At 41.7% G+C, this 21,661-nt stretch overlaps 1 long non-coding RNA gene across 1 annotated transcript in view; it reads right to left on the bottom strand.

Moving 5' to 3' along the window:
* Positions 1-5,055: 5,055 nt before the first annotated feature.
* Positions 5,056-21,661, bottom strand: part of LOC149444323 (uncharacterized) — a 115,208-nt gene continuing 98,602 nt past the window's right edge. The window contains exon 4 of the long non-coding RNA XR_016306531.1: positions 5,056-5,206. This is a non-coding gene — a long non-coding RNA (uncharacterized LOC149444323). The remainder of the gene's footprint in view (positions 5,207-21,661) is intronic.

Genomic DNA, 21,661 nt, shown 5'->3' with positions numbered 1-21,661 from the left:
TTAGCTCTGTGGAGTGTGTAATATCCCGCAACTGAACTCCACACATGTGACTCTTTGGGTCAGAGCAGGGGCGGACTGACCATTTGGAAACTCGGGCACTGCCCAAGGCCCGGGGTCAGTAGGGGGCCCCATGAGATGTCCCTAGTACCTTTTTCATAGGCTTTTTTGAGTTTGGGCAAGGACACAGGGGCCCCATGATCCCCTATTACCCTGGGGGCCCATGAGTTGTCAGTCTGCCCCTGGTCCAGAGTCTTCTATGTTCTTCCCTGCAGAGGAAGAGGGTCCTTCTTCATGTGTCCACATTGCTGTTTGGTTGACATGGACCCTTGTAGTGGGAATGGGTGCTCTGTTAGCTAGGATTTCCCACTTTTAGGAGTATTGTTCCCTGTCACTAAAGTGATTTTGGTGGTGGTTGGTCAGAGAAAGGGCTGTACAACAGCAAGATGTAGGATGCGAGGATGTAGCGTAGGGAGTTTCCGCTTTCTCTTTCCACAGAAGGACCCATAAATAAGAAAGAAGTTGAGTTGAAGTCACTCATTATGAGTTGTGGTAAATAATTATTCCTATTCAAGCCACTTTAATGAGCACCTCCCCCCTCCGTAACACCTAACCCTGGGACTGAGTTATACTCCAGCTGCAATGTGCATTAAGAGAACTGGAAAAAAAGGCGCTGTGGAAAATGCTCTCAGACAAGCACCTTAGTGGAGGTGCATCTTTATTGGGTGAGATAAAGTAGCAAGTATAATAAAATTAACCAGCCTGAAGTGGACAGTGTGATTCCAATGGACGGCCCGTCCGCTCTGAGGGGAGCTGAGATCAAAGAATGCTCCTGTCGGCTTCAAATCACGTGGTGTCAGCGTACCAGCGTCCTGGGTGGTGTCACCATGGCAAACGAAGGCAGTGTCCGGCGTTGGCTTCAGCTGGGAGCATATGTGGGGTTACCAAGACGACATGTTTCACGCAGTTGCGCTTTGTCAACTTGACAAAGCGCAACTGCGCGAAACGTGATTTGAAGCCGACAGGAGCATTCTTTGATCTCAGCTCCCCTCAGAGCGGACGGGCCGTCCATTGGAATCACACTGTCCACTTCAGGCTGGTTAATTTTATTATACTTGCTACTTTATCTCACCCAATAAAGATGCACCTCCACTAAGGTGCTTGTCTGAGAGCATTTTCCACAGCGCCTTTTTTTCCAGTTCTCTTCATCATGCATATGATTAACAAGGCAGCAGTGGTGAGCTCATGATTAACTGTTCACATGTTTCCACCTGGAGTGGCCTCTCTGCGCTCATTTGTATGAATGTGCATTAAGAGCACATTTTTGGATAAAATCTATGGATGCAAGTGATTGTTTCCTTATAGTCAGTGAACATTTTAATTGAACCAAGTCTTGTGGGAACTGGCAACGCAAGTTAGCCAAGTTTGGTTTCATGGGAATCTACATGCTGTTGGTATGAGTACTTGGCTGGCTGGTGCTGGACTGGACAGGAGTTGGATTGGCCTTCTATTCTTACTGAAAAAAAGGCATATCCAATAGCTGGAGCAGTTTAGAAATTAAATATAGTTCTGGCTGGGAAGAATAGTCTAGTGTAAGAGGGTCTACTTGCTTGGTGGTAGAGAAGGTAGAGTAGAGTAGCCTAGTGTAAGAGAGTCCGCTTGGAGGTAGAGAAGGTTCCCCTGGATCTGTATGCCTAGCAATACGTGCCCCCATATGTCATCGGGACCCACTGTGGATTCGATCTGAAACCACTGGAGATTGAGAGGCCTCTTGTAAGTTTGTGAACAAAGGTTTCCTGACTTGATGTGAGGATCGGTTTAAATGACTAACCTTAGAGTCTCAGCCCTGCCATCATTGAAAATTGAACCATGGACCTCAGCGCAAGAACTGGGTCAATAACCAACAGCCAGGGGACACTAAATGCTTCCTATTGGCTGTCCAGTAGTTGCATTCTCTCAGGTTCTATATACTAGCACAGCATAATAATTACAGGAAAGGAGAACTGGTCAAGACGGGCGCAGACTCTAGTGCTGGATCTCCGGTCATCACTTACAGATAAGTGCCAGTAAAGGACACAGAAAGTAGAGTTAGGTGATTAAAGACCTTAAGAAGGTATTTTTTTTAAAGATGGCAAATAAGTTGGAGGAGAGTGGAATGGAGGGATGGAGAGGAGGTAAGCTTTGACCAGAAGTGGACTTTAATTATTAGCATTCTGAAATCTACATAGAAGAATATCCTACACACAAAACAAATACACTAGTTTTCAGAAGCCAAAAACAGTCATACTGCAGCAAAGGGCATGCAGTGTAAAGTAGGGAGAGCAAACCAAGATCCCAAAGACTCCTTCAGAAATGCCATTTGTGACCTCTAATCTTACGCCAGGTTTTAGGTGCTATTTTTTCCTACTGCTTTCACATCACGGAGGATTATATCTTGCTTCCTTACAGCTACTTAGCAAATCTATCTTTAATGCGGTAATAAATGTTTTCTAGGAATGAAATGGAGGTGTTAGCTGGTAACAGCATAAACGTCAATCCTGTGAGCATGTTTGAAGACTTCTGTGTACTCTAAGCCCCAATCACCATCTGCTATTACCCAGAACGTGAAGGGAAATAGCACCTATTTATAGATAGGGTTTGTATTCTTGTTTTGTTCCCCCATAAGTCTTCAATAGAGTGTTCTAGCATTGCAAATAAAATTATTTTTGTAATATATTTTGATTCATCTAAAGTACAACTCTTGGCTATTTTATTTATTTATTTGCAATATTCCTCTGGAGCAGCCTTTCTCAACCTTTTCAGCATGGAGGAACACTTGAAATAACTTTCCAGTCTTAGGGAACCCCTGCTAAGAATGACTATATCTACAAATCTACAACTCATGATATATTACTGTGATGGTCAGTAGGAAGAACGCAGACTGTCCCCAGCAGTACCTGTTCTTTACCACAAGAAGTGCTCTGTCTTCTGGGGTGAATGACATCCAGTGCCAATCAACCTGAAAGACTGAGGACAGACTGAGATTGCAAGGCGTCATGGCTCCGCCCTATGGGAGCGCATCACAGTGGTGACCTATACTCTATGTGCATTGATACAAAGAGCTATGATGATCACATTAACGTCTATCTTTGCGTTGTCCAGGACTGCCCACCTCCAGGAAAAGATTTGGAAGGAAGAAGATCCAACATGTCATGTGGACAGCCAGAACACATCAGAAAGACGTAAATAGAAACTGATAAGGGGGGCCTTAAGGGGTTAAAATCCGGGAGCCCGGGGTTGGGCTTTAATATAACAGGAATTGAGAACAAAGGGAAAATAATGTGAACTAATGTTCAAAGGTTAAAAGCTGAAACGTTTTTTCAATTCTAGTTGGGAAGCATTTGTGAAAGGATTTAGGCTGAAATATATTTCCTGTAGAAAATTCTGTTCCAGGTTTACTTCAGTGCTGAACACACGTGGGAAGGTCTAGGCACTTGGTCATAGTATCTTTGATTGGCTGATTTACCCGTCACCATTGTCTCCAGGAATGATAAGTATTTTACCCCATTTATTACTTTTTATTCACACCACAAGATTGATTTAGCTTTATAAAGAATTCTTGAGTATAGTACCAATTTAATATAATTGAGTGACTAACTGTATTTTTCAGTGAGGTCTTTAGGAGCATTTTCCAGAGTAAGAAGGTCTCCATTTAGTATTGTGTAGCTTACGAATGGCAGAGTCTCAAGGCAGGGAGTCCCAATGTTTTAGCTTTATATATACATATCCCAGGGAACAACAGCAACTCAGCCACGATGTGGCACGATGCGTAAAATGACAGAGCGGGGTCACTGCATGCTGAAACGCACAGTGCGCAAAAGTCGCCAACTGTCTGCAGAGTCAATGGCTAAAGACCTGCAAACTTAGTGTGGCCTTCAGATTAGCAGAACAACAGTGCATAGACAGCTTCATGGAAAGAGTTTCCATGGACGAGCAGTTGCATCCAAGCCTTACATCACCAAGTGCAATGCAAAGCGTCGGATGCAGTGGTGTAAAGCATGCTGACACTGGACTCTAAAACAGTGGAAACGTGTTCTCTGGAGTCACCAATCTTGCTTCTCTGTCTGTCAATCCGTCTCTGGGTTTAGCAGTTGCCAGGAGAATGGTACTTGCCTTACTGCATTGTTCCAATTGTAAAGTTTGGTGGAGGAGGGATTATGGTGTGGGGTTGTTTTTCAGGGTTTGGGCTTGGCCCCTTAGTTCCAGTGAAGGGAATTCTTAAGACGTCAGCATACCAAGACATTTTGGACAATTTCATGCTCCCAATCCGATAGAACACCTTTGGGATGAATTAGAGTGAAAACTGGGGGGCCAGACCTTCTCATCCAAAATCAGTGCCTGACCTCACAAATGTGTTTCTGGAAGAATGGTCAAACATTCCCATAGACACACTGCTAAACTTTGTGGACAGCCTTCCCAGAAGAGTTGAAGCTGTTATAGCTGGAAATGGCGGGCCAACTCAATAATGAACCCTACGGACTAAGACTGGGATGCCATTACAGTTCATATATATATATATATATTGATACCCATTTTGCCCCGAAATTGCCAAGTTGCCAGATCAGGGGACTGTCATCACTTATTTACAGATAGCCCAACTGATTGAAGGCTTTTCTGAGTTCCTCCAAAAATAGGTCATTGCAGCTAAGACAATCAGCTTAACTAATATTAAAGGAAATATTTGTCTCCAACATGTTGTAACAATTGTGGCTTTTCGTATATATATCTATTGAGTAGCTAAAGAGGGCCCATTCTCCCTTTATAAGCAGGCAAAGCCTACAACCTTAAGCCATCTCCTTTCATTACACCAACATTGTCCATGCAGTTGAGTGACGTCTGACTGCCACTTGCCGTCTCCCATCAAACCCTCTCCTTATTTCAAAGTGCCTTACCATCTCCCTGTTGAATATTTGAAAGACATTAGCAAAAAGGCTGATCTGTCTTCTTTCAGCGCTGTTGCCCAATTTTTTTTTCCTGTTTCTTTCAGCTTGATTAAGCAACAATAACCTGCCCGTTAAATTGACTTTATTATATTTCTGCTTTGAGAATTTCTTGTGCAGCGACGGATATAAATTGCGTAATTCTCTATTCAATTAAACTCAGTGGCATTGTCTATAAAACGTCACCCGCTTGACATCTGTGCGTAAAAGGGCCCTCGAATGCCAAAGACCTAAAGGAAAAAGATACAATGGTTAAAACTAACAAGTAATTTATGACCCTTCTCTCAGAAAACGAACAGAGAAGACTACAATATTTTTAGCCTCCTTAAGTTTCATTATTATTTTATGAGACAATTCTTATTGCACAAAAAAAAGGTTAGTGTCAAGGGACCGTACTAGTTGAAAGAGTAACGGCTTCGACTTAGTTGCACAAAAATACTTTTCTCTTTTTTTTTTTGTCATCCGTTGCATATATGAAAGAAAGAAGCTTGTCATTCCAACTTCACAAAAACAGCGGAAGATGAAATGTACAGCTCCGCTGGGACAGCCATTTTTTCTGTTATTACAGGAGAAAATTAGAACCATAAAAATGTCCAATTTAGGGGAAAAAAGCCGCTACTTTAGTGTCATTTGCATAAAAGCTCTTACATACAAATTGTTATAAAGACAAATGGATAGAGCACTCTTAAAGGAAATTGGTTATATCTTAGGTGCTTTGCTTGGAACAACACAAAGGGTTCTTCAAAGTAAAATCCATTCTCAGGTAAATAATCGGAGGAGAGATTTTTCACCTATTTGGTTGGACGTGGACATTTTTCATAAATACCTCATCGAAAACTGTATATTTTGTTTTAAACTTTAACGTCTATACCATTCTGCCATCTGAAACAAAGCCCTCTCTGCTGTACGCACTACTCAATGTCATCATTAACAAGGCAAGGCTGACAGTAAGCCAAGTGGACTCATTTTTCAAATGGTCTCTCTATGCATCAAATCTAAAGCAGTATTCGGATCCATAAATGTCTCTGGAATTGTCAGAAGATTTCCATTTCCTCACCAGTGACTAATCCTTTATTGTGCACTTCCTTTCCATGATATATTTGGCCAAGCCTTCTTTATTTTCTCAGTTATATGTAGTAATAGTAATAGTAATGTAATAGTAATCATTAAAGCCCAAACCCAGACTAAATAATTTTTAGTTTTTAACGTCTCCTAGGTGTTTAAAACTATTTTTTAAACTGTCCCCTATAGTAGCTCTTCTCAGCCTAAGATGTTCTTAAAGTGGTTGTAAACCTCAGACATGAAATATGAACAAAGCATATCCCTCTGTAGTGTATACTTGTCTCAATTAGGAGCGCTAAGTGTCATTTCTGTCTGCTGCTTTGTTCCTTTGCTGCCATCATGAATCGTTTCTGACAGGTTTTCCTGACACCAAGACACCAAGAAAAAAATGGTGGCAGGGGAGGGACCTCAAGCTCACAGCCTGTGATTGACAGTCTTAGCTCTGTACCTGTGTCTTGTGTGGAAGGGGGTGTGCCCCTTTCCTCCAATTAGCTCTCAGAGCTCTCCTTACTGAGCTCTGAAATGTGTAATTTCAACTCTCCACAGGAATTTTACAGCGGTCACCACAACAGGACATTGTCTAGTGGGGACACCTGTTCTGGTGACTACTCTCTAAGAAGGAATTTCCCTTCTGTTTTTGCTAGAGGACAGTCTTAAAGTGTGACTAAACCCCAGACCCTACATTCACTATATCTGGTCTCCCGGACCCTACATTCACTATATCTGGTCTCCTCAGACCCTGCATTCACTATATCTGGTCTCCCTGGACCCTGCATTCACTATATCTGGTCTCCCTGGACCCTGCATTCACTATATCTGGTCTCCCCGGACCCTGCATTCACTATATCTGATCTCCCAGGACCCTGCATTCACTATATCTGGTCTCCCCGGACCCTGCATTCACTATATCTGGTCTCCCCGGACCCTGCATTCACTATATCTGGTCTCCCCGGACCCTGCATTCACTATATCTGGTCTCCCCGGACCCTGCATTCACTATATCTGGTCTCCCTGGACCCTGCATACACTATATCTAGTCTCCCACAATACACACAAAATGGAAGTGCAATTATTTTAGTAAATATAAACTGCTAAATACCTTTTCTCCTCAGCAGTATATAGCAGTCTTGTGACTTCTATCAGTGTCTAGCAGAGCACTGGTTAAAGCTTGCAGGGGGAGTTTTCATTTTGCTCTAGAAGGATGCAGAACCTCTGACCTCTGTTTGGACAGTACTGATTGGCCCTGTGCTGATCACATGCACTCTCCCAAGAAAAAAGAAAGCATCTCTAGTAATACACACAAAACTGAGCATGTGCAGAGTGACTCCACACATTATGTCTTATCAGGAGATAAGAGGAGGACACTGGAAGAAGGGTAGGATCAGAGAAGTCAGGACCAAACAGCCTTTTTACACAATGCAGTGGATTAATCCCTTATCCAGTGAGTATAACAAGCATGCTTTACTGCATATAAGACTGATTTTACTGTTGTGGGTTTAGTAACACTTTAATTTTCTTTTCCCTTTTATAATTCTCAACTTTGGCATGTCCACCCAATTGTTTTTATTGTCTTATATTTTGCTGGTTGTAATGGGAGATGTAGAGAGGTAGCAAACGAATGGCTATTGGAATCGTTCAAATGTGCATTACCTGCCAGTTATTACAAATATTGTTGCTGGTGTATGAATATTATTATATGATACTCCATAGTGCTTCACAAAGTGGTCAAGCATAGCTGACCTCACAAAAGCTTCAGGACAGAAGCAGGACATGCAGGGAAGACATAGATGCCTGAAGTATTGCAGGCAGGATGAAAAAGCATCTTCCTACAACAGATGTGGATTGCAAAGTGCCATCTGATAATCCTAATCTGAGTTTTGTGAAAATTAAACAGAGCTTCTAGAGAGCCCTGGGCAGGTATGCAGCCTCCTCTCTGCAGGGGTATTAGTAGGATTCCACAGGACCAGCAGCACTCTTGGAGACCTATACCAGGGAGAATTTCATGTATGCATAGTATGCTGTGGTTAAGCAGTGTTGCCAAAGTATGGGTGTGCTGTAAGAGTTAGGCCTAGATGCAGGATGTGAAGGACCGCCTGGCATCCCGCCTGGGCGCTTCCATCAGAGAATTGCTTCCTCGCCCCAGAAGCAAGGTTTTATAGCTGGGCATGCACCCAAGTACTAGACGACACTAGCTTAGGTGCAACTGGAACTGTTTAGTGAACAGAAATACAGGTTTTTATACACTTCTGGGCAGTCCCCACATGAACAATACAAACAAATAGTACACATTGGGATAAACACCCCACACAAATTAGGTAAGAGCTTGATCACATTATCCTAAACACTGCAAACAGTAAACTAATCAACAGCCAGGCACCCAAGCCAATCAGAAGTCCACCCCAGACAGCCTGACACCTCCAACCCTGAAAACAAAGCAAAGTACACATGCTGTCTTTCAGGTGACTGGCCCCCACCTGTGCAATCAGCCCATCATGTGACCAAACTCATACAATATTCCAACAGTCCAAAAAAGTGGAATTCATTTATTTTCATGAATTTTTTGAGGGAGGTTGTTAATAAATATTTCTGTCCCAAGTTGAAGTTCTCCAACCCAGTCTACAGGAGGGCCACCAATGCAATGGTCCTCGGACCATTAACCTGTTGCCCTCCAGAGGATTTACCCCTCTTCCTGACCAGGCCATTTTTTGAGATACGGTGCTGTATTACTTTAACTGACAATTGAGCGGTTATGCAATACTGCACCCAAAAGTAATTTTTGTCCCTTTTTTCCCACAAATATAGCTTTCTTTTGGTGGTATTTGCTTACCTCTGCATTTTTTATTCTTTGCGCTATAAACAAAAAAAGACCAACAATTTTGAAAAAAAAAAATATATTTTTTACTTTTTGCTATAAAACATATCCAATAAAAAATTAAAAAAATAAAATTTTGTCATAAATTTAGGCCAAAATTTATTCTGCTGCATGTCTTTGCTAAAAAGAATCCCAATACGTGTAAATTAATTGGTTTACGTGAAAGTTATAGCATCTAAAAATGGCGGTATACTGTATATACTGGAATTTTTTTTTATACTAGTAATGGCGGTGATCAGCAACTTATAGAGGGACTGTGTCAGGCATTCTGACACTGGGGGGGGGGGGCTGACTAACTGCCACTGACATCCCAATGACACTAATACAGTGATCAGTGCTAATAAAAATCCTACTAATGACACTGGGCAGGAAGGGGTTAACATCTGGGGCGATCAAAAGGTTAACTGTGTGCCGTGTGTGTTTTACTAGGGAAACATGCTGCTTTGTATTGCTCTGCTCTGCTCTGCTATGTTGTTTACATACAGACCTCTCCCCTGTCACTGTTCCTCAGCGATCGCCGAGTGCTGGCTAGATATCTCCGGCCCGGACCTGGTGATCAACAGATGTAGCCGCCAATGGTGGTGCGGGAAGGGCGGCGCAGGCACCCCATACCCGTTAATTCAAAATCATGTATATATGTGATTTTGTGCAGCCCTGCCGCCCTGTAGCAGTAGTTCTCCAGAAGAGAACCTTTATTGTTTTTATTCAGAGAATTAATTCAAGCCTCGCTCTCAGCATTTATCACGTTATTGTCCATCATCAGAGAATGATCTGCTGCCTATGACCATGGGATCAGTGGCTGAACTGAACTTCTTTTCCATGCTCTGACTGGGAATAGAAGACAAAATACCTCCATGGGCCATAATCAGTGGGCAGCACAGTGGCTACATGGTTAGCACTTCTGCCTGGCAGTACTAGCGTCGTTGGTTCGAATCCCAGCCACGGCACCTCCTGCCTGGAGTTTGCATGTTCTCCCTGTGCCTGTGTGTGTTTCCTCCGGGTACTCTGGTTTCCTCCCACACTCCATAGACATGCTGGTAGGTGAATTGGCTCCTGTCTAAATTGGCCCTAGTATGTGTATGAATGTGAGTTAGTGACCTTAGATTGTACACCCCTTGAGGGTTAGGGACTGATGTGAATGTACAATATATATGTAAAGTGATGTGTAAATTGATGGTGCTATATAAGTACCTGAAATAAATAAATAAGGCTCCAAAAGCCCCTGTCCCAGTTGGGTCTGTCACATAGGAGCTAAAGTATTCCCATGCAATAGTACCTTGATTACTGTGACACAAGCAAAGTAACTGCTTTGCATGCCAGAGTCTCATGGGCATGCAGTATACCAAGTCAATTCTCTAAAGGTATGGTTTGATTAGTTTGGGATGGAGGAACTTGAGTGGCCTGCAAAGAGCCCTGACCTCAACCCTACTGAACACCTTTGGGATGAATTAGATTGCGACATAATATTAGTAACATTTCTTATGACGTCTGCTATGACAAAGGTTTCTGCAATCATTCCACCCATGGTTCTGTGGTGACCCTTGTAGAGGAGTATGCTTTTCTCAGAACTAATGATAGCTGTTATCAGAAGGGACCTCAAACATCCAGAAAAAACTTAAAATATGGTGGAGGGGGGCATGGGTTGGGCTAGGTAAATGATGAGGTGGAAGGTGGGGGTATTATCATGATACCTTCAAAGATCACCCTGTACCATTGCTGGAATGTGTTAAAGTGGTTGTAAAGGTTGAAAGTTTTTTGCATGAAGGTAAAAAAAAAAGTGTACTGTTTCCCCCACAGCCCTCCAATACTCACCTGAGCCCTCCCTCATTCCAGCAATGTGCATGGGAACCTCGGCTGTCCTAGGTCTCTCTCTTGGCCAGAGACACAGCAGTAGGGCCACTGGCTCCCACTGCTGTCAATCACAGCCAGTGAGCCAATGAGGAGAGAGCGGGAGTTGGGCTGAGCCACTGCACTATGTGACTTATGGATGCATAGAGCTGGGCTCGGGAGCAAGCACACACCGTTGCGCCCATAGCAAGTGGCTTGCTATTGAAGGCACTGGTCAAGGGTGAGGGTCAAGGATGAGGAGCCAGGAGAGCTTGGGGACCAGAGAAGAAGAGGACCGGGGCAAAACCATTACACAGAGCAGGTAAGTATGACATGTTTTGTTTTTTTTTTAAGCTGAATCTTTACTATCACTTTAATTTATGTGTAGTATTTGTCAGGTTTGAAATGTTATATTTTCAAAAATAAAGACCCCAAAAGGGAGCTACTGTACAGTCATACTAAGAGCTACTGTTCAGTCATGCTTTTTTTGGGGGGGGAATAAGGAGTGTATTGGGCTCTGTAAGTAGACTGTTAGGTATATTAACCTCTATTGTCATCATTTTACTTTTATTTTACAAATACTAGTCTAGATGTTAAATCAATAATTTTAATTACACATTTTCTTTCTGTTTTGGTTGTTCATAAATAATAACCAGTATGCAGCAGACACTGCTCTATAGTCACACATGAACGTTTCCAATACAAGTATGCACATTGTTGACCTACTAACCTTGGCTCATTATTATAGATCCTTGAAGGGAAATAGAGGTACGGTATTTGGGGTCATTAACAGGTACGCTTGTTGCCTTAGTGATATTCATGCTTGGGTAATTGACTCATTAAGTGTTAATTAGAAACACCTTGAATTATGGTCTACTGACTGAAAAAAGGGTAGTGACCTTGATGGCTTTTTTGAGATTTCATGAAAGGTGCATAGTCAGTGAAGAAGGCTACCTGGACTTATACACACCTTCATCTGTGCAGCCAATTAAAGTAACTTTGTCTCCAAACACAAAACTGCAATATAAGTAGATGTCACACACAGTGTAACAAACTTGTGACCTTCAAAGACTCTTCTAGGTAATAATAATAGGATGAAGATGTTTCCATTGGTGCAATGAAAGGGAAAGCGACTAACATTGCTGACTTCTGGTCAGCTCTGCCCCTGACGTTAGTTGTTACCAGCTGTTCTATTTTTTATATATTTTCCTTTCTTGAATCCTAACTATAGCCAAGCTTTTTGTTTAGTTCTAGATACAGCAGAGTGGAGACACATAAAAAACACTTTTCATGATATCATTGCTGTCTGCACCCCTGGTTAGAAGATTGACTTGCTTAACACATAGGGGTTGAGTTTCTAAGATTGGGGAGTGCAAAATCTGGTGCTGCGGTGCATGGTAGCCAATTGGCTTCGAACTTCAGCTTGTTCAATTAGGTTTTGACTAAAAAAAAAAAGGAAGCTGATTGGCTATAATGCAGAGCTGCACCAGATTTTACACGCTCCAGGTTTAGTAAATCAACCCCATAGTCTGTCACCCAGAGAGAAAATGAGATGAAGACTCCCCAGTGGAGACACAGATAGCAATTCAAATCTAATGTAGATTCTGAGTGTGGCCTTACATACCCACAAAAGCCACATTCAGTGCCTGTTCATATATATGCGGATTACGCATCCAATCCGCATGACATGTAAAATAACATTGCTTCCTCTGTCTGCCAGTCTCACCAGATTTGAAATTATGTCATTCCTGTGCTGCTCACTGTTCTTGCTGGAGAGGAAGCTGTACCTGAGGACCTGCAGTGCAAGCGTCACCTAGCTTCTACATCATTTCTTCTGTGCATCTGTCCATCCTCCTGTTTCAGCCTAATTATTTCTTCATCAGCCATATGATTACTGATCATCATGGGGGCATATCTGGCATAAAGAAGTAAGGCCTTGCAGCATTTAATAATTCCTGGTCTGTTGGGCTGCATAATCAGATAAAGGTCTGGTATGAATTTTGGGGGAACCCTACACCATTTTTAAAAATGTTGGCATGGGGTTTCTCTCAAAATGCATACCAGGCCCTTGGGGGGGGGGATCCTACACTGTTTTTTTAAAGTACTGCTAACTTTCCAGTGTTACTTCATAAAATAGCTTGTGTGGTATTTTAGTAGTATTTTTTAGTAAATTGCAAAAAAATGTTTGAAAAAAGCTAAGAGGTATTTCACAGTAGTTCTTTAAGGGGCAGATACCAGTTAGTGACTTGAGTCCAAAGTGACAGAGTCTCTTTAAAGCCAAATTATGTTCATGTAAAATTATCCTTTGCAGTGGGGCTGCACCCACACTGCAATAGTAAGTTGATTGCTTTGTCTAAGAAAGAGGAGAAACACTTTTACTTACCTGATCCTTCACTCTCCTGGCAGATGGTGCTCTCCACACTCTGGTGGTGGACTTTCCCTCAGCATCAACACTTCCAGTGCAGAGCTATTGTCCCTGCATTAGTCTTGATGATGTCAGGACCCTAATCTGCTTGAATTTGGGGAAAGAGATGCTGCGGGGATCGGTCTAGCAGTGGGAAGAAGTGGAGGATCGGGCAAGTGAAGCCTGGTACACACAACTAGTGTTTTTTTGTTCAACCCAGCTGGCTAAATTAAAAAAAAAAACCTGACAGTTCAGTAGGAGCCACTGTACTAACTATTCGATGTTAGTACAGTGACCTGCTGATCTATTGTGTTCTGACCCCCCCCCCCCCCCCCGCAAGAACACTTGAGCCATTGGCTGAGAGTGCTGATCAGGAGCCAATCAGCAGACCTTTTTCAACCATGACCATGCTGAACGGCTGGCTTCTGTTGGACCGACTGCCGTACACATGGGCCAGATGTCGATCAGTTTCTATTGAGCTGGCTGATGCCACCCAACATTCGACCTACGTCTACTAGGCTTAAATCTTCTTTATTGCTTTTCTGGACCTTAACAATCAATTAACCCTTGCAATGTAGGCACAGCCCTACTTTAAGTGATACGCCTGGAGTTGGTCTTTAAGACATATTGCTTCAAACCAAAAAATGTACTGTATAGCACCAAACGTTTGATGTCACAGAAATGTATTTTTCAATGACAACACTAAGATACCCACTTCCCTTTTCACAGTCAGGAGATTTTGTTTGCAGGACAAGAGATGGCTAATGAAGGCTTCACAGTTCAGTGATCAGCTTTTCGTGCTGCAGTCATCCCTTTCCCACTGAAAGTCTTATAGAGAGAACAGAAGACAGTGAATGAAAAGTCAGTACCAGGGAGATTGGAATGACAATGTGCATGTTGGCAAACAGACACAGAGGGAAAAGGGTTATGAGCTTTGAATCTAATGTGAATGTATAGTTCAGCTATGCACCCTTTACATACGGACATCTTATATTTCCAATTTAGTAAAGATAAATGAAGGGGGAACATACGTCTTTCATAGGTAAGCCTGCAGAGTTATAATTAAAACTGTATATTTAGATATTTGCATAAACTCAGTCATGAGTTTGAAAGTCTTTGAAAATGAATTCAAATAGGTGTAAACTATAAATGAATGGCATTTAGTTTGCTAAAGCACTGTGTATCATATTTAGTTGGTATCTTTTTTTTTTCAATAAAATACTTGTTTTCATCTATTTTCATCCTTTGTGTTAGTGATTTCCTGGTGCTTCTTTGCCAACACATTCTGTCTATGTACTCTTCAGCAATGCTTGCATGGCATTTATCAGGATGGACATCCTGATGGTGATAGCAGTGGACCATGCCTGTGTAATGTGTGTTGAGGAGGCCAAGTGTAGTCTCCATCAGAAGCCTGTTTGACAGAGTGACAATGCAAGAAAATTGACTAGGATTCAGTGATGATTCCATGGTATTTATTGGTATGGGCATCCTGATGGTGATAGTAGTGGACCATGCCTGTGTAATGTGTGTTGAGGAGGCCAAGTGTAGTCTCCGTCAGAAGCCTGTGTGACAGAGTGACAATGCAAGAAAAATGACTAGGATTCAGTGATGATTGCATGGTATTTATTGGTATTGGCATCCTGATGGTGATAGTAGTGGACCATGCCTGTGTAATGTGTGTTGAGGAGGCCAAGTGTAGTCTCCATCAGAATCCTGTGTGACAGAGTGATGATGCAAGAAAAATTACTAGGATTCAGTGATGATTGCATGGTATTTATTTGTATGGGCATCCTGATGGTGATTGTAGTGGACCATGCCTGTGTAATGTGTGTTGAGGTGGCCATGTGTAGTCTTCATCGAAAGCCTGTGTGACAGAGTGACAATGCAAGAAGCACAACTAGGATTCAGTAATGGTTGCATGGCATTTATCAGGATGGGCATCCTTATGGTGATAGCAGTGGACCATGCCTGTGTAATGTGTGTTGAGTTGGCCATTTGTAGTCTCTATCAAACTATGCCAGAAAAATAATTTGGGTTCAGAGATGGTTGCCCGGCATTTATCAGGATGAGCATCCTGATGGTGACAGCAGTGGAACATGCATATGTAATGTGTATTGAGTTGACCATCCAACAGATGCCTATGTGACAGAGTGACAATGCAAGAAGCCTAACTAGGATTCAGCGATGGTTGCATGGCATTTATGGGTACGGGCATCCTAATGGTAATACCAGTGGACAATGCCTGTGTAATATGTGCTTAGTTGGCCATTTGTAGTCTCCATCAGAAGCCTATGTGAAAAAGTGATAATGCAAGAAGTATAACTTGTATTCAGCAATTGCTGCATGACATTTATCAATCTGGGCATCCTGATGGTTACAGCACTCTGTATGCCTATATAATGTGTGTTGAGTTGGATATGTGTAGTCTCCATCAGAAACCTAAGTGACAAAGTGATAATGCAGAAAACATATCTAGGATTCAGAGACAGAGCACTTTCACCCTATAACAGAAAGTTCCCGAACAAGGATCTTCATAGTAGAATTACCAGGCATTATTTAATAATTTGCAAAAAAAAAAATCAAGTTATTTTTGACAATACATTACCTTGATAATCATTTGGTTTACATAAAGTATATACGAGGGGCATTCAAGTCAAACTAAGACTATAAATTTTACAGGTATGAAAAGGGATGCTAGTGTAGTGGTACTACATGCAGCAGTAAGTGGCAAGTGTGTCCTATTACTGATAGGTGGCGCACATGTCACCGGCCAGTCCAGAGACCATTAATCAAGATGGCAGACAACGGTGTTAGTATGTGCATGGAACAGCGTGTAGTGATGACGTTTTTGTGAATGAAGGCATAAAACCCGCGGATATCTACAGAACACTCCAAGCACAGTGCGATAATGAGACGATCAGCCGCAGTAAGACATTTCAATGGCGTAAACATTTCAAAGAGCTCATACTGCTCACCAAACTACGTGCACATTACAGCAACACAGCTTGAAGGTATTGCCACAACCCCCTTACAGCCTGGAACTCACTCGGAGTGATTTCCACCTGTTTAGACCCAGAAAAGAGTTCCACGGAGGTCAGCATTTCAGCACTGATGACCAGGTGAAGTAGGCTGTCTTAGGATGGTTCAGGCATGATGATACATTTTTCTATGCTGAAGATTTCCAGGGTTAGGTAAACTCTCAGATAAGTGTACAAATATAGAAAGGGAGTATGTTATAAAATAAAAGCAGTTTTCACTCCTTGAAATTTGTTGTTTTATTATATAAACTCAAACGTCCCAGTTTGACTTGAACGCCCCTCATATTATTTATTAAATAACTTTTCAACACAGGGCTCTGTCTGGTTGCATCTAACTCTAGGGGCTCACATCTAACTCTAAGTAGCTCACTTGTACTACTGAGGATTGCAGAATAAGAGTGGAGCGAACTCTTGCATCACATGATGGGAAACCGAATATTCTAGACACATTCACATGAAATAAAGCTTCAAATTTAAAAAAATGCCTCAAGATCTTTAATGGCAGTGTAATGTTTCATCCTTGCCCAGAATTTAGTTTGGAAACCTTGCTCATCTCTGATGAGCATCTCAGAATCTCACAAACAGAGATCGATTTCTGTAAATTTTGATCCATTGTGGTTTAGGCAAACTGTTTAAATATTTGCAGACTTCTGACACTTGGCATATTCCACAGAAGTCAATAAGAATCAGAACCAGGCTGCAAAAAAGTATGTATTACATAGTTACATAGTTAGTCGGGCTGAAAAAAGGCAAAAGTCCAATCAGGTCAACCATTAAAAAAAAAAAGTTATAATCCTATATCCACAGTTGATCCAGAGGAAGGCAAAAAACCCCCCAGCAAAGCATGATCCAATTTGCTCCTGCAGGGGAAAAACTCCTTCCTGCTCCCCCAAGAGTCAATTAAATATTCCCTGGATCAACTTTACATATACATGTTAGTATCCAGATATATTCTGTGTATCCAAGAAAGAATCCAGGCTTTTTTAAAATCAATCCACTGAGCTGGCCAGAACCAAATCTTGAGGTAGTCTATTCCACATTTTCACAGCTCTCACTGTGAAGAAACCTTTCCGTGTTTGGAGATTAAGTTTCTTTTCCTCCACACATAAAGAGTGCCCCCTTGTCCTCTGTGATGACCTCAGGGGGGATAACTCTACACCGAGTTCACTATATGAACCACTGATGTATTTATACATGGAGATCATATCCCCCCTTATGTATTATACATGGAGATCATATCCCCCCTTATGTACTATACATGGTGATCATATCCCCCCTTATGTATTATACATGGAGATCATATCCCCCCTTATGTATTATACATGGAGATCATATCCCCACTTATGTATTATACATGGAGATCACATCCCCCTTATGTATTATATATGGAGATCATATCCCCCCTTATGTATTATACATGGAGATCATATCCCCCTTATGTATTATACATGGAGATCATATCCCCCCTTATGTACTATACATGGTGATCATATCCCCCTTATGTATTATACATGGAGATCATATCCCCCTTATGTATTATACATGGAGATCATATCCCCCTTATGTATTATACATGGAGATCATATCCCCCCTTATGTACTATACATGGTGATCATATCCCCCCTTATGTATTATACATGGAGATCATATCCCCCTTATGTATTATACATGGAGATCATACCCCCCCTTATGTATTATACATGGAGATCATATCCCCCCTTATGTATTATACATGGAGATCATATCCCCCCTTATGTATTATACATGGAGATCATATCCCCCCTTATGTATTATACATGACGATCATATCCCCCCTTATGTATTATACATGGAGATCATATCCCCCCTTATGTATTATACATGGAGATCATATCCCCCCTTATGTATTATACATGGAGATCATATCCCCCTTATGTATTATACATGGAGATCATACCCCCCCTTATGTATTATACATGGAGATCATATCCCCCCTTATGTATTATACATGGAGATCATATCCCCCCTTATGTATTATACATGGAGATCATATCCCCCCTTATGTATTATACATGACGATCATATCCCCCTTATGTATTATACATGGAGATCATACCCCCCCTTATGTATTATACATGGAGATCATATCCCCCCTTATGTATTATACATGGAGATCATATCCCCCCTTATGTATTATACATGGAGATCATATCCCCCTTATGTATTATACATGGAGATCATATCCCCCCTTATGTATTATACATGGAGATCACATCCCCCCTTATGTATTATACATGGAGATCATATCCCCCCTTATGTATTATACATGGAGATCATATCCCCCCTTATGTATTATACACGGAGATCATATCCCCCCTTTAATCTCCTCTTCTCAAGAGAGAATAAATTCAGTTCCTCTAATCTTTCCTCATAGCTGATCTCCTCCATGCCTCGTATCAGTTTGGTTGCCCTTCTTTGTACTTTCTCCAGTTCCCCAATGTTCTTTTTCTGAATTGGTGCCAAAAATTTAACTGCATATTCTAGATGAGGTCTTACTAATGATTTGTACCGGGGGAAATGATATCTCTTTCTCTGGAGTCTATACATTTTTTTAATACAAGAGAGGATTTTGCTCGCTTTAGAAACAGCAGCTTAGCATTGTATTATTAAGCTTGTGATCTACCAGAACCCCCAGATCCTTCTCCATCATTGATTCCCCCAGTTGTACCCCCCCTAGTATGTATGATGCATGCATATTCTTAGCCCCCAAATGCAGAACCTTACATTTATCAACATTAAACCTCATTTGCCACATAGTTGCCCAATTAAACAACTAATCTCAGACCCTATATCGTTTAAAAATGTATTAAACAGTAAGGGTCCCAACACTGAACCTTGGGGTACACCACTGACAACCCCAGACCATTCAGAGTATGAATCATTAACCACTACTCTCTGAATACCATCTTTTAGCCAGTTTTCTTTCCATTTACATACGGATTTTTCTAAGCCTGTAGACTTTACCTTACACATTAGCCGTGTGTGGGGAACTGTGTCAAACGTTTTTGCAAAATCCAAGTATACCACATCCACCGCCACCCTTCTGTCCAAGGTTTTTCTCACCTCCTCATAAAAGGAACACGGAAATAATTACAGAGCAGCAAATGATGCAATACTGTGCAGAATGAGTTAGGAAGCCCAAAACACAGTCTGAACGACTTTGGGCTTTAAAAATTCTGTAATAGGTACAAGGAATTTGCCAAATTATCAGACAGAGGGTAGCTTTACCTTGAACTTTACTAAACAGTACAGAACAATGTTAAACCAATCATGAAGCTTTACAAGCAGGAGGCCATAAGAACAATGTCTCTGTGACTCAATAAGGATACTAGTTGGCTACACAGCACAGTCTCCATGAGGTACTGTAACTAAGAGATACTAAAGGATGACCACTATTTGAGCAAATAGTATAGCACATAAACAGCTATTGCACTTAGTTACTGTGATAGTGTCTCTTAAATTGAAGTCCAGGCTAGGTCTGGGTATACAGGCTAATCACTGGGGGAGATCTCTGAGCTGGCACCACAGGTGAGCACCTGAAGGAGTCCCAGGGCTGGTACCACAGGTGGACAGCTAAGGATGCAGGGCCACCCTGCCTAAAACACAGTACTGTGATTACAATTGGAAGAGTGTTCTCCATAGTGGTTGGGTCTTCCATAGAAGCAGTGTGCTATTGGCCTCCTGGCCATCTTCCCGCATGCCAGTACTAACAGCAAAGGACTGTATACTGGGAAAAAGATAACATGCCCAGACACCAGTGCCTCTGTCCAGGAGTTCATGGACTTGTGGGAGCCCAGGGACTGTAGGAAAATTAGTAAAAGTTAAGTTTTTTCAATGAATTCAAGTTATGTCATGGTCTGGGATCAGGCTTGGAGGCCAGGGGCTATAGCGGTAGCCAGCTGGATGAATATGCAAGCAAATCCCTCTAGCGGATGACTCAGGGTCTAAGCATTAGCTGATCTTCACCAGAGTTTCTGATGGTCGAGATGGGTTTTGCTGCTTGCTAATGCCAGGTTGAGGCTGCCTGGATTACCACAACAGGTAGCGGATAAAGAAGATAGGGAATAAGCAGATGGATAGTCGATAGACATGTTAAAATGTCAGTAATGAGAAGTAGCTTGATGGGATCAGGAGGAAGCATAGTCGGTGAACAAGCCAAGGATCAATAGCGAGTGATAGTGAAGATAAAGACAGCAGCAGGTATGCAAAGGAGCAAGATATGGGATGGAGAGAGCACAAGAATCTGGCAAGCAGGAGTAAAGAGGCATGACTTAATCAGGAAGTTCAGAGGAGGAGCAAAGACTTAATGGTTCACCAGAAAAAAAATACAAAGTAAGGTTGTCCAAGGAATCAGGCAGGGAGCTGTCCAGCATCTCAGGTGGGGCAGCTAGAAGAGCCAAATCTAGACACAGCAGAAGTCCCAGGTTCAGATCTTGATCCTGACAAGGTGTTCTCTGATAGGATGAGGTAGAGATCGTAATTTCACTGCCCCTCCTCTCCAAGCTGGACCAATGTAACGCAAGACCCAGAAGACTGTGCTAATCACTGTAGTAATGCCAACTATGGAATATATATACTTACATTGGGCCCAGGCTGGACCAATATAACTATGCAATAAAACCATACCTGGAGTCCATCTTTAATATATGTCTTGGCTTTGTACAGCACAAAGGAAAATGTTGGTGCTATAGAATTGAATAATGATAACATATGTTGCTTTGGCTGAATATATGATATACTGTTTAGCTGAATTAAAACAGGCCCGGCAGTGGAAATGTGAAAGTCGAGATCAGATAGCTCCTGTGCATCTCATTGGCTTTATTTGGGGTTTGAAGAATTTTTTGTGCATAGGAATTTCTTTGAAACATTAACGCAGTGGAAGATTCTCTGCTAAGATTCCTGAATACCCTGATATGTAAATGACCCTCATGAAATGTATCACCATGGTTTCCTATGATTGGTGACGCATCTGTATTCCATGAAGCGCCACTCCTAATACAAGCACTATTATGTTAAGCATAGCCCTCACAAAATGCTGAATATTTGAAAGGCCTCTTAGTCCACGCATGCCAAAGCATATGTATATACATGCAAAACCAGCAGAAGTGTACGAGCGGGTCTATATATCTTGTCATAATCAGCGTCCTCTTTCAAAAGGAGAAAACGCAGGGCATATAGATAAGCGAATAATACAACAGCCTCATATTCACATTCAAATTTTCCTTTTCCATTTAAATTTGACTGCATCTTCCTTCCTCACCTCCACACCAATCCTTCATATGTATATTATATACAATCCCCCAAATGCTGCTGTTTAGAAGCTGATCAAAGCACGACTGTATTTTTTTTTTTGTTATAGATGGTTTCTTATTAAAGTTTTTTTTTGTCGCAGCAGAAAAAAATATCCTCTTTGTAAATACAAAAAAAAAAAAGAGTCACTGAT

Source organism: Staurois parvus, unplaced genomic scaffold (genome assembly GCF_062004578.1).
Source record: "Staurois parvus isolate SC_StPar_1 unplaced genomic scaffold, SC_StPar_1.0 ptg000788l, whole genome shotgun sequence".
Lineage (NCBI taxonomy): Eukaryota > Metazoa > Chordata > Amphibia > Anura > Ranidae > Staurois > Staurois parvus.
This window is presented reverse-complemented; position numbering and strand designations above follow the sequence as displayed.